Source organism: Callorhinus ursinus, unplaced genomic scaffold (assembly GCF_003265705.2).
Source record: "Callorhinus ursinus isolate GAN/ISIS: 27379988/994484 unplaced genomic scaffold, GSC_fseal_2.0 scaffold34, whole genome shotgun sequence".
Lineage (NCBI taxonomy): Eukaryota > Metazoa > Chordata > Mammalia > Carnivora > Otariidae > Callorhinus > Callorhinus ursinus.
In genome coordinates, this window is record NW_027397096.1 from 16530415 (window position 1) to 16548993 (window position 18579).

Sequence of the window (18579 nt, forward strand, 5' to 3'; positions counted from 1 at the left end):
GAGTTTCCCAGAGCTAGTAGGTGGTGTCAGTAAGAGATGAGCTACTGAGGCAGGAGCCAGAGACCATGGGTGGCTGGGAAGAAGACAGGGTGGAGCCAGCCAGCCATTGCCCCAGGGTCAGATTCAAACAGGAACTGCTCCCCTTTCTCTGCTTGCAATTTTTTTCAAGGGTCACTTACATTATAAACCTGATCATTTATCAAAGAAAATAACATTTGTTATGGGAGGAAAAGCCTACGGTCTTATGGCAATGCCATAACAAAGGAGACCAAAAAATGAATGCACTGGAAAAGCCCTTTGAGTCCAGCATCTTAATTTTTGCAGAGAGAATTCTGAGGCACAGAGAGGGAAGGTGCTTTGCCCAAGGACTCAGAAGTGGAAAGCAAGATTAGATCATAGGTTGTCTGTTTCTCTTCTGGCTCCACGCCCTGTCCCTTCTCAGAGCCCACTCTAGTGACCCCTAGTGGGGCTCCCCAGTGGTTTCTACCTCCATGTCTCATTCTGGAAGTTTGCCCAGCTTCTCAGTGGGGTGATGAATTGATAGTGAGATTGCTACAGGAAATGTCTCAGGGCTCAGACTCATGAACCCCAAAGGAATTCATGCCTCTCAGTCATGAGGCACCACTGGACCCTAATCAAGGAGGCAAGAGTCTAAATTAAACGATCTAGTACCAACCTCTACTAACGTTAAATTCTAAGAGGCTCAACAGCAAGGAAAGGAGAGAGAAGAAGAGGGGATGGAAGGGAGAGGGAAGGATGGCGAGAAGAGGTGAGAAAATGGAGCACAGAGGAGAAAAAACAAAGGAAAGGAAGGGATGCAAGGGGGATTACTGAATAAAAAATGGAATTGAGTGTATCTTTTTCTGTTCTTGGTTCAGGAACTCCAAAGCTGAGCATCACATGAAATCTGCTGTGTGCTCCAAGGAGCAGAAACAGACTCTGGATTCACTGCATCTAGGGATCCCATTTGCATCCTGAGCAGTCAAGAGGGCCAAGTCCTTGCCAGCTGAGCGCTCAGAGGGGGGTGGAGAGGATGCCCTCATTTCCCAACCTTTGACAGACTCCTCTCTGGACACTCCATTGATTCTACTGAGGGCGCTTTCTGATCCTGATCCAAACCCAATCAGGTTCCAACCTGAAGAAAATGCTGAAGCCATGGATTTTCTTTAGCAACTTTCCAGCCAGCAGCTCTACCAGGAAGCCTCCAAGCCTATTAAATAGAAGTTATGTTAATACCCTTTGTACGGCCAGAAGCTGCCCCCAGCTTTGCCTTGCTGAAGTCTGTGGGTGTCTTTGATCTCCAGATGGCTTCCAGATCTTATGGGAGTGCTGTGAGTGGCAGCATTCAATAAGAAATGCCTGTGGCCGCATGGACAGAAATAGCTCTAGAGGTTCAGTAGCTGCTGCTCTCCCCAATTCTGACCACTGTTCACCCTCTGGCTCTAGAATACCCCAGTGCTAGTGGGCAGAGATGCCAGCTTGAGTCCCCCGCCACCTCTGGATTCTGACACATCTGTGGACATTGGACAGACTCCCAGGAAGGACCCACCATGGATCTATTTGTTTGAGGGTCTGAGAGGACCTCTGGGAAAGCAGACAGATGTGCTTTACCAGAAACAAAGTCCCAGTATCCAAAGGGACTGGGGTTTATGAGTACAACATCATGTCTATAATTTGGATGCTTTCCCTGTGAAGAGGGATTCTACAAGTAGTAAAACAAAACAAAATGGAAAGTTCTGTTTATACTAAAAATTGCTTTGGTAAGCCTCTGACAAACTATAAAACACAGGGGAGGGAGGCATTCCTCCCACAGTGAGAACACAGATGGGAAGGCTGTGTGCAAGATCCTAATATTAAGGCCCTAAATACTGGACCTAAAATTAAAGTCTAATATTATGTGCTGCCTTAACATCAGGCAAAAATCGGGAGTAGTTGCTACCTAAGCATTTGGGTCTAAAAGTCTCTTTGGGATTTACTTACTTGGGTCTTTTCAAAGTTCATGGTAGTTCCAAGGTCTGAAGTGATACTATATATATCATTAACTGGGTATTTCATTTGATTATTCATTAAAAAAAAAAAAAAGAATCTGTCCTTAGAAAGAAAACTTCTCTCAGGTATATGATTGAACAAAAAAATTAATGAAAATGACTTTAAAAATTCTTACTAAGCCTCTAGATAATATTCACAATTACTAGAGGCAAGAAAAAAGTTCACTTCAGAAGAACTGGCCATAGGTCAATTGCCAGATGAAACTTACCCACCTATAAAGTTAAGACTCAGTTCAGTAATGTATGGTATGTAAGTAATGGTATTTTTTAACCCAATTATTCTTTTTTTTTAAAGATCTTATTTATTTATTTGAGAAAGAAAGTGAGAGACAGAGCACAAGTGGCAAGAGGGGTGGAGGGAGAAGCAGACTCCCCACTGAGCAGTGGGAAGCTGGACATGGGGCTCAATCCGGGGACTCAACCAACTGAGCCACCCAGGTGCCCCTAAACCCAATTATTTTTTAAATAATTTTTTAAAGTTTAGTAAGCTGAATCAAAAACAATCATAATTTTTAAATAAAATTTAGAAAAACAAAATGATAAAAAAATTTAATAAAACATTTTTGCTGGTGAAAGTACTACCCAACTATAAAAAAATAGACACCTAAGTAGGAAAATGAACAAGAAAAAATAAAAATGACCAACAAACATGGAAAAAAAAATCAACCTCATTAGGAATCAAATGTAAGGTGAATTTTTTTTTCAAGATTTTATTTATTTATTTGAGAGAGAGAGGAGAGTGAGCACGTGAGAGAAAGGGAGAGAGAGAGCGTGCACCAGAGGGATAAGGGGCAGAGAGAGAGGGAGAAGCAGACTCCCCACTGAGCAGGGAGCCAGACACGGGACTCGATTCCAGGACCCTGAGATCATGACCTGAGCCGAAGGCAGATACTTAACCGACTAAGCCACTCAGGCGCCACTGTAAAGTGAATTTAAATGAAACACCATTTTCCTGAAGGACGCCTGGGTGGCTCAGTTGGTTAAGCGGCTGCCTTCGGCTCAGGTCATGATCCCAGGGTCCTGGGATCGGGTCCCACATCAGGCTCCTTGTTCGGTGGGAAGCCTGCTTCTCCCTCTGCCTGCCTCTCCCCCTGCTTGTGTTCTGTCTCTCTCTCTCTCTCTGACAAATAAATAAATAAATGAATCTTAAAAAAACAAAACAAAACACCATTTTCCTGCAAGTAAATTGGCAAAGTTTACAAAGTTACAAAGAGACGATGATGTTTAGAAATAAAAATTCAGAGATGAGCAAGTTCTAGATGATAAATAAGATTCTTAGGGTTTTGGCCATGGGCACTGGTGGCTGAATTGAGGCATGCAAGGAACTTAAAATCTAGGGTAGCACTTGTCACACTTCTCCACCAAGAATCCTTAAAGATAAAGCATAAAAAATGCACAGCCTTGGGTGCTGGACAGCCATAAGCAACCTGTCTCTGTTTTGTTTTTAAAATCTCCGTATAGTTACATTCTACTTCATAATCCACCTGTACTTATTTCAATGTGCACATCCCCCATCGAAAATCTTCAAATAATATTTGGCTCTCTATACATGTTATGCTTTTTTCCCCAGCTGCTTTAAGTAACCCTTGATGCACCACTGAGTGCCTTAGGGAAACATTCAAATAAGGGGGCTAGGATATTGGGAGCATCCAGGAGGATGGCAGAACATGAAGTAGAGAGAAAGAGTTGGAGGCAGATACCCAAACTCAGTGAATGACAGGAGATGGTCAGAAAGTTAGTATCTGGAAGCACAGATGAAAGACAAATAATGGTGAAGCTGGATGGCATGAGGAACATGAATTTTTAGCTAGAAGTTTTAGACTCCGATCCACATGCTCCTTCCTCATCTGAAGGTACAAAGGAAAACAGGCAGCCTCCAATTTGGGGAACTGATGCCTTTAAGGGGAATCAGGGATCACTTGAGTTGGAGGTTGAGAAAATGTTCAGGTAAGATGTGGTTAATGGAGGAATATGAAATGAGGGCTTCATGGCAAACAATAAATACATTATTTCTGAGCTGTGTTTAAGACCACATTTCATGCCAGCTCATTAGACCAGCTAAGGGCAGAATTACTTATCTTAATAACCAGCTGATCTTGGAGTAAGACTGATATTTCTTGTACTTGGTGGGAAAAGGACAAGTGTCTGTAGAAAAGGCTGTCTGTCCCCTGACGGGAAGCGAGTTGAAGGAATACTCTTAAGAATACTAAGAAAGTCAGGGCACCTGGGTGGCCCAGTCATTTAAGTGTCTGCCTTCGGCTCGGGTCATGATCCCAGGGTCCTGGGATCGAACCCCACGTTGGGCTCCCTGCTCAGCAGAGAGCCTGTTTCTCCCTCTCCCTCTGCCTGCCAGTCTGCCTACTTGTGCTCTCTATCTCCCTGTCAAATAAATAAATAAAATCTTAAAAAAAAAAAAAAAGAATATGAAGAAAGTAATCGGGGAGTTTCTACAGCATACAAGTAGATGGACAATTTTAATTCCAAACTCCATGCCAGACAGCATGATTGTGATCATTTTAGGGTGGCAAATTTTTGAAATCAGGTAAAACCAAACATCCACTTTGGTCATAAAACATCCCCAAAGAGCACCTGTAGCTTTTATATATATTCAACTTCCTGGTTTACCATTCAACATAAACCAGTTGTCTTGATCCTTCCCTAGTATTCTGAACTCCTACATTAACTGCCTTTTTGGAGGAATCTCAAACTTCTAATGATGAAATTATATTTGAACATTATGCCAAGAACTTGATCTTCCAGTACTCCAGTACACACACACATGATGTTCTATGGGTTCTGTTTCTGGAGAACCCTAATACTTGGGGTGACAAGTGTCCCATTTGCCTTCTCAATCCCTAAGGATGGTTAAGGATCAAGGGTAAAGATATTCATTTAGCCCCCTATTCTGGGAGAGTAGAGGGTAAACATCAAACAGTTGAAAACTCAGGCTCCTTTGGGCATATTCTTTTGATTCCATGTCTTAGAATGCATTCTTAATCTTCTTTAGAAGTCTTTTTTTAAAGATTTATTTATTTGAGAGAGAGAGACAGACAGAGAGCACAAGAGGGAGGGGCAGAGGGAGAGGGAAAGAGAATCTCAAGCAGACTCTACGCTGAGTGTGGAGCCTGACATGGAGCTCGATCCCATGACCCTGAGATTACAACCTGAGCTGAAACCAACTGTCGGATGTTTAACTGACTGTGCCACCAGGCACCCCTCTTTAGAAATGTTTTAAATGTTTAAATTGCATTTCTTTCTTGGTGTCCCCACATTGCCACTGAGTGAACAGAGTGCAGGGGTTACCATTCCCTCTTCAAGAAGTCAACAGAGTGAGGCTCAGGGGATGAGGAGCCACTTAGATCCAGGTTACTAAGGCAAAAATACTCTCACAGCTTAGTTCATGTACATAAGATTATGTATGCACAAAGGCAATATAAAATGCTTAAGGCACAAGTTAAAAATAAGATAGCCAGGATATCCTTGTTTTATATCATTGGAAATTATATAACATATCTCAAGTCCTTTTTTGCTGATTAACTTGACTCTTTTGGTATTACCAATACATGAATTTGCATCATATTAATCTATCAATGAGTTAGCCGCAAAATAATGGACATGTGTTGGATTGAGGAATACACCAGTGGTCCTGGAATGAACGAAGAGAGCAAACAGGAAATAATCTGAACAGCAGGAGGAAGCACCAAAGGTAGGTGAGCCTGGAATTTCCCCTGGAAGGGGTCTGCCTAATCCTTTTGCCTTAGGAGAAGTGTCACATTCACATCAGGGCCTGGGAGGAAAAAGGCCACAGTTGAGAGAGGTGACATGGGAAAGAACTGCCATTTGTTGAGTGTCATCTTTGTCCCAGACACTTTTACATATATTCAGTTTTGATTTTCAGAACCACCTGAGTGGTTATAAAATATTACCTCTATTTTTCCAGATGGGGATGTAGACGCAGGAAGGTAAAGACTCTTCTCTGAGATCACAGTTGGTCAGTGTCATATGTGGGACTCAAACACCTCAATTCCATCCTCCTTTACTTGTCCTAATTTTGGGGGGAATAGAGGGAGTCCAACTAGCCCGTGAGTGTATCTCAGGAAGGAAGCCACTGTGTAGGGGTCCTTTATTTGAAGCTACAGTTAACAGTGATACCAAGAGGGCAGAAAAAGTGAAAACAAAGGTAGAAGCAAATGTTAGGGGGAATAGGGCAGGTCTCCAAATCTGAGAAGGGTCAGAAGTGGAGATAGAAGCCAGATTAAACATGAGGGTTGAAGAAGTGAACTGAGAAATAAAAGGGGACCATGTGCTAAGGGAGAGAATAGCAGGGTGTTCTTGGATGAATATTTTAAAGATCCTTTAGCCACAGTTAGTTTTCCTATGACCCCCTTCCTCATCCCAGAGCATGATGTGTGGCCAAACCTGCCATGTTTTAAGTTCCAGAGGTGAGTTCTTTTATTTGATCACATACTTATTTCATTAAATTCCTACCCCTTTCAGGGTTGTGCAAAGATTTAAGTTCTCAGGGGTGGAGTTCTAAGGGACTTTATCACTTAGCTACCAGCTTATCTAACAGTATACAGGATCAGATATCGAACAGTAACTATTCAGCTATAAATACCAGCTTCCTGTGTTTGGAAAAGGTAAGGAAATTCATTCATTCTACAAATATTTGTGGAGGATGCAAAAATGGAAAAGGACCATCATGGCAGTTCAAATGAAATGCTGGGGTAGTTCAGGGGAGGAAGCTGGCATTTGAGCCTGGACTAAAACCCACCCCAGCTCTTGTGTGTGTGTGTTTTCAATTTCTTCTTATAGCTCTGGCATTTGGACTGTAGTATAATTATCCAGTTACTTGTCTGCCTCCCCCTAGTAAACTAAAATCTTCTAAAGGGCAAATATTGAACTTGGTTTATCATTGATAACCCACAACTAAAAGTAGCACTCATTTTATAAATATTTATTGACTTTTAATTGATTTTAAATTAATAATCAGACCCAGAGTTCGCAAATCATGATTCCAATTAGAAAACCCAGCCCTAGGATCTGCAGTCCATGGTTTGAGACCGATATAAAAAGATAGGGTTTTTGAGAGAGTTTATGTTACCTTTTTTTTTTTTTTAAAGATTTATTTATTTACTTACTTACTTCAGAGAGAGAATGCACAGGGGCAGGGGAAAGCAGAGGGAGAGGGAGAGGGAGAGAGACAATCCCAAGCAGACTCCCTGCTGAGTGCAGAGCCTGACACGAGGCTCAATCCCATGACCCTGAGATCATGACCTGAGCCAAAATCAAGAGTCAGATGCTTAACTGACTGAGCCCCCCAGGTACCCCTATATTACCTTTTTGAGCAGAGTTTACACTATGGTTTTCTTGAACTTCCTATACAATTGAAAGCAGTGCCATGCACATGGGAAAAATAAAAAAGCATTTGCTAAGAACAATTGAATGATTAGACTTAGAGCAAAACATAAATTAATAGGACTTCAGAAAAGAGTTTCATCATACTCTTACCATTTTTTTTTCATCATATTCTTCTAATCCCTAACACAGAAAACAGAGGACTTGTGGACAGTGTCTACATGAGGCTTCACATTAACTTTATTTGACAAAGATGCAAGTAATGCATGAACCATCTGTGCATGAGAACCAGATGTCTCATTTGCATTTGGATTTTTCCAGTAGAAATGAACCCTTGAAGGCTTGAGAAATGCACTAAATTTATTTTAATTGACAGATGGACTTAGAATGTTGAGACAAATCATTTTCCAGGCATCCAATGCAAAGGTCAGTATGTTCACTTGAAGGAGTATAAATAACAACAGTGAAGGGCTAGGCAGTGAAGGCTAAGACTGGAAGAATCTGGAGGATAGGGAAGGTGGAAAGACTCAGATATCAGAAGAACAGATAAGATCCAATTTCAATTACTATTGCTTGAGACCATCTCATGTACCCGTTGTTGAAAAAGCAACTGCTGCACTCATTATTTCATTTACCCTTCACGCCAGCATATGGGGAAACTAATGCAACCCCATTCTGCAGATAAAGAAATGGAAGCTTGAAAAGGCTAAGCTGACTTGACCATGCACCCATGAAAGAGGACTTCAACTATCTGCATGTTGACCTCAAACCTTCTAATTGATTAAGTTCTTCTTTCCAGTTTATCTGTTATCTCAGGCAAAAGACCCTGTGGGCAAAGCATCCCATAATAGAAACTGAAACTACCCCCTTAAGCCCTAAGGACTGCCCTGAGCCAGCAAGACCCCATGTGATTGACCCCCAAGACACAGATCACCCTGACCTTTACTGCCCATCAGCTTTTACCCACTGACCTTTGTCCTACATTTTCCTTATATTAACTTGGAAGTATTTTGAGTACTTTTGGAGACAGTCTTTGAGATGCTGGTCCTCTGTCTTCCGATATTGGTCTCACTGAAATAAAGTCCTTTCTTGTTTTACCACCACTCATTTCTTTGCTTTGGTTTCTGTCAGTGACAAGTGGCTGAATCTAGTCTGTTTGGGACCCCCGGAGCCAGGTGCTTTTACATCCCTGCACCCCGACTATACCCACAGCTAGCAAATCTCTGCATCAGGATTCAAACCTAGGTCTTGCGTCTTCCTGACCAATGGTCCAAAGCAGACAAAGCAGGGAGGAGCAGGCTGGGTCCCTGATGTCAATAGTAAGACTCCAGAGTCAGTCAACAAGACCAGTCCAACTGTCTAGAAGCCCCAGGTGGAGCTTGTGAAATGGCCTGCTGAAGACAGCAGTCCAGGACTCACAGATATTAAGTCTTTGAGGCTGTTAGGTAAACCCTAAACACAGAACACTAGCAGGGCAGAGATGCTACTGTCCTGGTAAAGCATTCATGTAGGTTTACCCTCTGGAGTCCTGGTGATTGGTTCAGGGCAAACGGTGAGTCCAGAAATACAGAATTTGATCGGACAGTAAAGAGGAGTCAGCCCACTAGGAAAACTCAAATGATCTGTTCCATCCTGCGGTGCTTGCAGGTTTATAACGAATACACTTTTGCTGGCTCAAAATGAGCCTGTGCTCCTTTGAGCAGAAAGAGTTAACCCTCTGGGAATGAGACCGGAAGCTGAGCTGGTTAGGCTGTTAGAGAAACAGCATGTAGCTCATTGAAATGGAGAAGAAGCCTGTGGGTCGCTGTTGTTCAGCACTGGGACTAGGAAATGGTTTATTGTATGATATTCAATAAGCATTTTCTTTGAAGGAAGTGTGCTGTAAATGTGTCAAATGACAGTTAGTGACTGGTCTCTGGGGAGAGGAGATGTGTTGTGCTCGAACTGTGTTACTTGAAAAATTGAGGAATTGAAGGCTGAATCACATGGACCCAGAGCAGGTCTGATTCTTACTCCAAGAAGGATATATGGAGAATATTATTTCCTTGGATTTGTGTGGTTCTTTGTATGTCTCAAAGCACATTCATACACGTCATTATTCTTATTCATTCTTGTTACTTGGCAAAGGCAAAGTATGATTATTCTCCCTCCCCCTTCTTTTTAGATAAAGAACAATGGCTTTTTTAGGTAAAAGAACAAAGAGAATGACTTCCCAACAGAACCGACAGGAGGCTGTGGCTGCTCATCCTCAACTTCACCTTCACCTACTGATCACTTCACACTCAATGCCAAGCATTGTGCTAAGCACTTGATCAATATTACCTCATTTAATTATCATCTCAGTTCTACGGTGTACGTCCTCTTATGATCTCCATTTGGAAAGAGAAAAACCAGAGGCTTCCAGAAGTGAAGGGCCCATAAGCAGGAAATGACAAGCTGGGATTTGAAACCTCACAAATCCATACTCTCAATCTTTGTACCCTACTTCCCCACCTTCCCCTGCCCCAATGAGTCAGGTGCTATGACCTCTCCTGTTTTACTCACAAACAAACAGAAGCACAGAAAGATTAATAATTTGCACAAGTTTACACAGTGAGTAAATGGTAAAGCCTGGCAACAAGGAGTCTCTGTTCTGGAGGAACGTTCTGGAGTTGCAAATAAAACACCAAGAATATTAATTAAGCACGTTGGTAAAATGCACACGTTGTACCCGGGCTGGAAGCTCCTCCCCGGAAATGGCTGAAGAAAGACAGGATAACAACAGGCAGGCAATGGGGACCAGTGTGTCCCTTTATAAAGGCCACCAGAAATCCCTCTGTGGCCTAAGAGGATACAGCAACAAACCAATGTACGGTAGCTGAAAGAAATAATTGTCAGAGGCATGTCATGACTTGAGAGAATTTGAAAGGAAAGAATGAGAGAGTGTAGCTATAGGGTGTCTGGAACGCACATTCAAAGGCACTCTGTTAGAACCACCCAGAACAATTTTCATCCAGTTATGACTGTCATTTCCAGGAAACCCATCCCCCATCCCCCAGAGGTATGTGTGTAATGTTCTTTTTTAAACTTGAGTAGCCCAAGAAAGCAGCCATGTCCCAGGGACATGTCCTGTTCCCTCCAGCTACATCATCACACTGGCAGAGATGGAGAACTCCGAGTGGAGGACCCCAGTCCAGGTCACAAGCGAAGCCTCACAGAGTAAGGGAACTTATCCCTCGTTGACAATGCCCTGAGCTCACACTGATGCACATTCTTACTCTTTTGCTTTCTTCCTGCAAGGCTTTATTTCTCCTGGGGGAACATGACATCTTCACTCTGACAAAACATCCTGAGTGATAGGGAACCCAGGCTACAGCCCTTTAGCTGCCATGTATTTGAAGCTGACTGCTGATTTATTGGAACAAGAAGTATGTTCTTTTTCCCCTGAACCAATGATGCCAAGGCTTTCCATAATTTGAAATCACTTTATCATTTAACCAACCCCCCAAAAAAGCTTATTTGTCTCCTGATTTATGCATGATGACCCTCTTGGGATCATTTAAGGATAGAAAAGATATACTTTTATGTGTGCTCTAAGTCTGAACTCAGGAATACCAAAAAATGAAATGGCAGAAAAATGGCAATAATGCCACCATATTCTGGTTAAAATTTAGCTATACTACTTGAACTGAATTGATGAGACAGAGTCCAGTGAAAAAGGAGTTCTGGTCATCCCATCTGAGCAACTAATTAGCTGTGTAACCTTGGGCAAGTCACTTAACTTTTCTGAATCCATTTCCTCACCTATAAAATCAAAGACAGTAATATTAAGTTTACTATACTATTCTAATTACCACTTTTACAGTTTAAACCATATCCAGGGCATCTCATCTGAGCTTCTTTCATGCTATTATCATTTTACTTTTATAATTATTAGTGGTTTTATATGCATCATCTTTATCTAGGTCAAAATATCTTAATTGCTTAATAGTTGACAGAGAGATACACACACCCTACATCAATTGATCCTCACAGAAACCCTAGTAGATAGGACAGGTAGGTATTATTCCATTTTAGAAACAAGAAAAGGAGGCTCAAGGGATTTCAATAATTTCCCTAAGCTCACACAGCTAGAGTGTGGTAGGAAGTAATGCAAACCTGGCACTTCTGATTGATTGAGGCTCTGTTCCCAGGTCCATGTGTGTTTAATAGAAGGGCACAGACTTACACTAACAGAGGACTGTTACACCATCCTCGAATCCACTTCTCCTTCCACCCGACTCCCACGACCTACTACCATTCTTTATGCATAGTAGGCTCTCCCCACACACACATGCTGAATTCATTCACTCATTCTATTCATTCAATCCTTCAATATTGATTGAATGCTAGGTGCTAAGATACTATGATAAAAAACACAGGCTTGATTGTGCCTATAAGGAACTGATAGAGGGAGAAGGAAGGAAGGAGGGGAGAAAAGAAGGAAGAAATTCAGAAGGAAGGAAAAAAAGGAAGAGAGGGAGGGGAAAATGGAGGGAAGGAAAGGAAAGCAAACTGGTCATGGATATTCTTTATTTTTTTAAATGTAGATAAAATACAAAGAATTAGGTCCAGCCCAGGTCATTCTCCATAGTGGTGCCCAGAAAGTTCTTGGCCCCAACCTCAGAGTAATATTTTTATCAATACTATAATGATTTCCTAAAGGTGACTTGTTGTAGGATTTCTGGATTGCTGGGGAGGAAATGTGAAGGTGTGTCTGACCCGGCTACAGAAGGTCACATAATGGATGGCAGTGAAGTCATGGGAAGCTTGCTAGCTTCATTTTCTGTTACTTCTCTTCATCTAGATGAGAGCAGTGTTTATTTAGGAATGTTGTCCCTGCCCTTGGCTTAGAAACAAGTCATAAATTTTACAATCCTCATAGAAGATTTCATTTCTTTGTGCTTTTTCTCTTTGACATAAACTCACGGATACTTTCTCTAAAAATCAGCCCTGAGCTATGCATCAATGTTTCCAAATACATTCCATTACATAAAGTTTAACAATAACTCTGAATAATAATTTTTTTTGGCATGGTCATTCCATCCAATAGCAAGGGAAGGGAAATAACATTTCTTTTTTTTTTTAAGATTTTTATTTTATTTTTTGACAGAGAGAGAGAGAGAGACAGTGAGAGAGGGAACACAAGCAGGGGGAGTGGGAAAGGGAGAAGCAGGCTTCCCTGCTGAGCAAGGAGACCGATGTGGGGCTTGATCCCAGGACCCTGGGATCATGACCTGAGCTGAAGGCAAATGCTAAATGACCGAGCCACCCAGGTGCCCGGGAAATAACATTTCTGAACTCCTACCTATAGCAGGTTCTCTCCCCTTCTCTGTTTTGTTCACTGCTTTACCCTCAGTCCAGGACCTAGCAGGCCTCAGTAGATATTAAATGAATGTATGAACAAATGATATTAGAGCAATACTGTGACTCTGTTTATTTTACTTAAATTACCCAGATTAGGAACTAAGAAACCAGGAAACTGATTTCCTACATTTCATGAAAATATTTATAAAATAATAAGATTGAGAATTGAGTTCTCCTTTATACAGAATGTGTTGCATTCTAATTTTTAAAAAAAATTTCCTGCTTTTTAGATTATAGACATTGGCAATAATTTATTTCCTACAGGCATATTCACCATGGCATACTGGTAAACATTATGTGCCTAACCAGTAGATAGAAAAATAGCAAAGTATACATCTTCTAAGAATTTAGTGCTTGAATAGCAGGAAAAATGTGTTAACCCAAACCATGTTATAGATAAATAACTCATGCTGTTAATACTTTCTGCTGATGGTGTCTAAACCTAAAGCAGTGGTCATAGGTAGTCCTCTGCAATATCATATTTTTTACTGCATCCTTTGGGAAAAAAATTATATTTATTACTACTGGAAATTAGTTACTCTTATTAATGTAAATTGCATGATCAAATCCTTAAACAATTTTGATGACTAAAGGTCATAATGGCAAACTAACACCAAAGGATTTATGTGCTATAATCCATTTTGTTCTTTGACTAGCTTTGAAAGAAAGAATCTACAAGAAAGAAATTTTTTAAAAGATCATTGGGTCCCAGGATCTTTCTGGTCTTGACTCATTCTCCAAATCAGCATGTAATACTCTGGAGAATCAGAAACTCCTTTTAGAGTTAGAAACCCTTTCCTCAGAAGAATGCATGTCAGATAGAAACTTGCATGTAATCTCTCAGGATTAAATCTGGTGTGAATTTCAGGTGTCCAGATTCGAGCCTCTCTCTCTATACAATGGAGAGAAAAAACTGACAGGAAATTCAAATAGGAGGATAGACAGAATTATGCCCTCCCCCACCCATATATGTCCATGTCCTAATCCCCAGAAAGTGCAAATATGTTAGGTTACATAGCAAAGGAAAATTAAGATTGCAGATGGAATTATGCTAATCAGTTGACCTTGAGATAGAGACTATCCTGGACCCAATGTCCTTTTAAGTGGAAGAGGGATACAGAAGAGTCTGTGTCAGAGTGATGTGATGTGAGAAAGGCTGAATCAAAGATTGCTGGCTTTGAAGATGGAAGTGGGCCACAAGCCAAGGAACGCAGGCAGCCTCTAAAAGATGGAAAAGAGAAGGAAACATTCTCCTTAGAAAGGAATGCATTCCTGCCAGCATCTTGATTTTAGCCCATTTGGGACTTCTGACCTCAGAACTAGGATTGGGGCACCAGGGTGGCTCAGTCAGTTAAGCGATTGCCTTCGGCTCAGGTCATGATCCCAGGGTCCTGGGATCCCTGTGTCGGGCTCCCTGCTCAGCAGGGAAGTCTGCTTCTCCCTCTCCTCCTGCTCGTGCTCTCTCTCTCTCTCTCTATCTCTCTCTTTCAAATAAATACATAAAATCTTAAAAAAAAAAAGAACTAGAATAATAAATTTGTGTTGTTTCAAGACACTAAGTTTGTGATAATTTGTTATAGTAGCAATAGAAAACCGGTACAATATATATCCCCTTTCCATTTCAATATCACCCTTAATCTTCCTCATTACATCAAGCTTGTCAAGCCCTTCTCCCTCAGACCATTGAATTCTGGAGTCAGAAATCTGCTCTGACGGGGGCTCTGAAGCACAACACTCCCAAGAAGGCCAGCAGATCCACGGAGGGGTCTCTCCACTGATAATCAGCTCGTGGTTTTCATGTCTAGAACTGTGGGCTCTGCCCTTAATCAACTTTAGCCTTTGGTGACTCCATCTTGTCCTTCTCTGTGCCACCTCTGTTGTCTCAGACAAGTTCCAGAAAGAAGAAAGATTCTTAGTTATCAGTAGATTATTTCTTGGCACAATTTTTATCCATTCTTTTTACAAGGATCATCACCTTGTCACCTCCTGGACACTCTGGAATGTGTCTGTAGGGCAGAGCCTTTGTCTTGCTTGATCTCTTTCTTCCTTCATTGTGTTGAACTTATCAACAGATAGGTTTCATTGAATTTTATTTTCAACGTTTAGACTCACAGTTCTTCACCTTCTTCCCCTTTCTTTTCCTCTGTTATCATGCATATCTGTTTTGTTCTTCAAGGACTTCAGGGTTTTTTTACACACTTGAGAGCTTTCTTTTTACCACCAAAAAAATTCCTCACTTATGATATCAAGAAAAGAGATGCCAGATGCCATGCTTTTAAGTTCCACCTTTGATATATTTACACTTCTTTTCTTCCTGTTCCCGTAAGAATTTTATGAGATTTCGTAGGCTTCTGCAAAACATCCCTGCTTTTGAGAAATCAAAATGAATCAGTGTGTGATCAGAGATTATAGAGGATTTCATTTTACATATCACAACCTTAATTGGCCACAATGAAAATTCTACTGGCTGACTTGTCAACAAGCAAATACAAATTAGTATTACTTGACTTTTTTATTATGAGAAAATTAAAAGACTTCAGTGTGTAAGTCTTTAAAAATATTGTAAATCCAACTTCATTTCCTTATTTTGACATGCACTTGAAATGTGCTCCCAGAAACAATCTTTTTTTTTAATTTTTTATTGTTATGTTAATCACCATATATTACATCATTAGTTTTTGATGCAGTGTTCCATGATTCATTGTTTGTTCATAACACCCAGTGCTCCATGCAGAACGTGCCCTCCTCAATACCCATCACCAGGCTAACCCATCCCCCCACCCCCCCTACCCTCTAGAACCCTCAGTTTGTTTTTCAGAGTCCATCATCTCTCATGGTTCGTCTCCCCCTCTGACGTACTCCCCTTTTCTTCCTCTCCTGTTATCTTCTTCTTTTCCTTTTTTCTTAAAATATGTTGCATTATTTGTTTCAGAAGTACAGATCTGTGATTCAACAGTCTTGCACAATTCACAGCGCTCACCGTAGTACATACCCTCCCCAATGTCTATCACCCAGCCATCCCATCCCTCCCACCCCCAACCACTCCAGTAACACTCAGTTTGTTTCCTGAGATTAAGAATTCCTCATATCAGTGAGGTCATGTGATACATGTCTTTCTCTGATTGACTTATTTCACTCAGCATAACACCCTCCAGTTCCATCCACGTCATTGCAAATGGCAAGATCTCATTCCTTTTGATGGCTGCATAATATTCCATTGTGTATATATACCACTTCTTCTTTATCCATTCATCTGTCGATGGGCATCTTGGCTCTTTCCACAGTTTGGCTATTGTGGACATTGCTGCTATAAACATTGGGGTACACGTACCCCTTCGGGTCCCTACATTTGTATCTTTGTGGTAAATACCCAGTAGTGCAACTGCTGGACTGAACGGTAGCTCTAATTTCAACTGTTTGAGGAACCTCCATACTGTTTTCCAGAGGGGTTGCACCAGCTTGCATTCCCACCAACAGTGTAGGAGGGTTCCCCTTTCTCCGCATCCCCGCCAACATCTGTCGTTCCCTGACTTGTTAATTTTAGCCATTCTGACGGGTGTGAGGTGGTATCTCATTGAGGTTTTGATTTGGATTTCCCTGATGCCGAGTGATGTTGAGCACTTTTTCATGTGCCTGTTGGCCATTTGGATGTCTTCTTTGGAGAAATGTCTGTTCATGTCTTCTGCCCATTTCTTGATTGGATTATTTGTTCTTTGGGTGTTGAGTTTGATAAATTCTTTATAGATTTTGGATACTAGCCCTTTATCTGATATGTCGTTTGCAAATATTTTCTCCCATTCTGTCGGTTGTCTTTTGGTTTTGTGGACTGTTTCTTTTGCTGTGCAAAAGCTTTTTATCTTGATGAAATCCCAATAGTTCATTTTTGCCCTGGCTTCCCGTGCCTTTGGCGATGTTTCTAGGAAGAAGTTGCTGCAGCTAAGGTAGAAAAGGTTGCTACCTGTGTTCTCCTTTAGGATTTGGATGGACTCCTGTCTCACGTTTAGGTCCTTCAACCATTTGGAGTCTATTTTTGTGTGAGGTGTAAGGAAATGGTCCAGTTTCATTCTTCTGCATGTGGCTGTCCAATTTTCCCAACACCATTTGTTGAAGAGACTGTCTTTTTGCCATTGGACATTCTTTCCTGCTTTGTCAAAAATAAGTTGACCATAGAGTTGAGGGTCCATTTCTGGGCTCTCGATTCTGTTCCATTGATCTATGCGTCTGTTTTTGTGCCAGTACCATACTGTCTTGATGATGACAGCTTTGTAATAGAGCTGGAAGTCCGGAATTGTGATGCCGCCAGCTTTGCTTTTCTTTTTCAAGATTCCTCTGGCTATTCGGGGTCTCTTCTGGTTCCATACAAATTTTAGGATTATTTGTTCCATTTCTTTGAAAAAAGTGGATGGTATTTTGATGGGGATTGCATTGAATGTGTAGATTGCTCTAGGTAGCATTGACATCTTCACAATGTTGATTCTCCCAATCCATGAGCATGGAACGTTTTTCCATTTCTTTGTGTCTTCTTCAATTTCTTCCATGAGTATTTTATAGTTTTCTGAGTACAGATCCTTTGCCTCTTTGGTTAGATTTATTCCTAGGTATCTAATGGTTTTGGGTGCAATTGTAAATGGGATCGACTCCTTGATTTGTCTCTCTTCTGTCTTGTTGTTGGTGTATAGGAATGCCACTGATTTCTGTGCATTGATTTTATATCCTGCTACTTTACTGAATTCCTGTATGAGTTCTAGCAGTTTTGGGGTGGAGTCTTTTGGGTTTTCCACGTACAGTATCATATCATCTGCAAAGAGTGAGAGTTTGACTTCCTCTTTGCCGATTTGGATGCCTTTGATTTCTTTTTGTTGTCTGATTGCTGTGGCTAGGACTTCTAATACTATGTTGAATAGCAGTGGTGAGAGTGGACATCCCTGCCGCGTTCCTGACCTTAGGGGAAAGGCTCTCAGCCTTTCCCCAGAAACAATCTTTTTGTTTGCATTGAGTTTCCCTAAATTGTCAAATCAATTTTTCATTTTTACACCTGTTTAATACATTGTAATTTTATACATATTAACTTTAATTTTCCTTTCCACATATCACCCTTTAACTTCTAAATAGTTTATATTCTAACCTGAGCATTATTCATATTCATACAATTCATATTCAAACAATTCCCTACTGTCAGCCATAAGTTTCTTTTCTCCTTTTGACCACCATCAGTCCCAGTGACTTCATGAGCAAAAATTTCCCTCTTTCTAAAAAGTTATTATTTCTATTATTATTATTATTTATTTATTTTACTATTATCATCATTATTATTACTACTTTCAGCTTTTGAAGGCATAGAAAGTCTACAGACACTTTGTAATAAAATAGACTACATTCACCAATAATGCCTTCTTGACCTCCTTCCTGGGCCAAAGTCTGAGATAAAACAGTAAATAAACTCACTATCCTCACAGAGCTTGCAATCTAATGATGCAAACCCAAATCCACTTATTTCTATGGAACAGGGATCAAGGAAAATGAAAGTAAAATGCTTTGCCTGTGATGTTTGGCACAAATTAATATTTACCATGATGACAACGATCATGGACAAATGATGAAGAAGATGATTATTCTCTTGCTGTAGAGGGTACAGCTGTAGCCACAGGGTATTTAGATTACCAGCTCCAAGATTTTCTTTGGAACAGTGAAAAGGGTTTGTATACTTCTGCCACACTTCCATGAAAGCTTAAGCCCCAGAATCAGATGGACCTGAATTCAAATCCTAGCTCCACCCCTGACTAGCAGT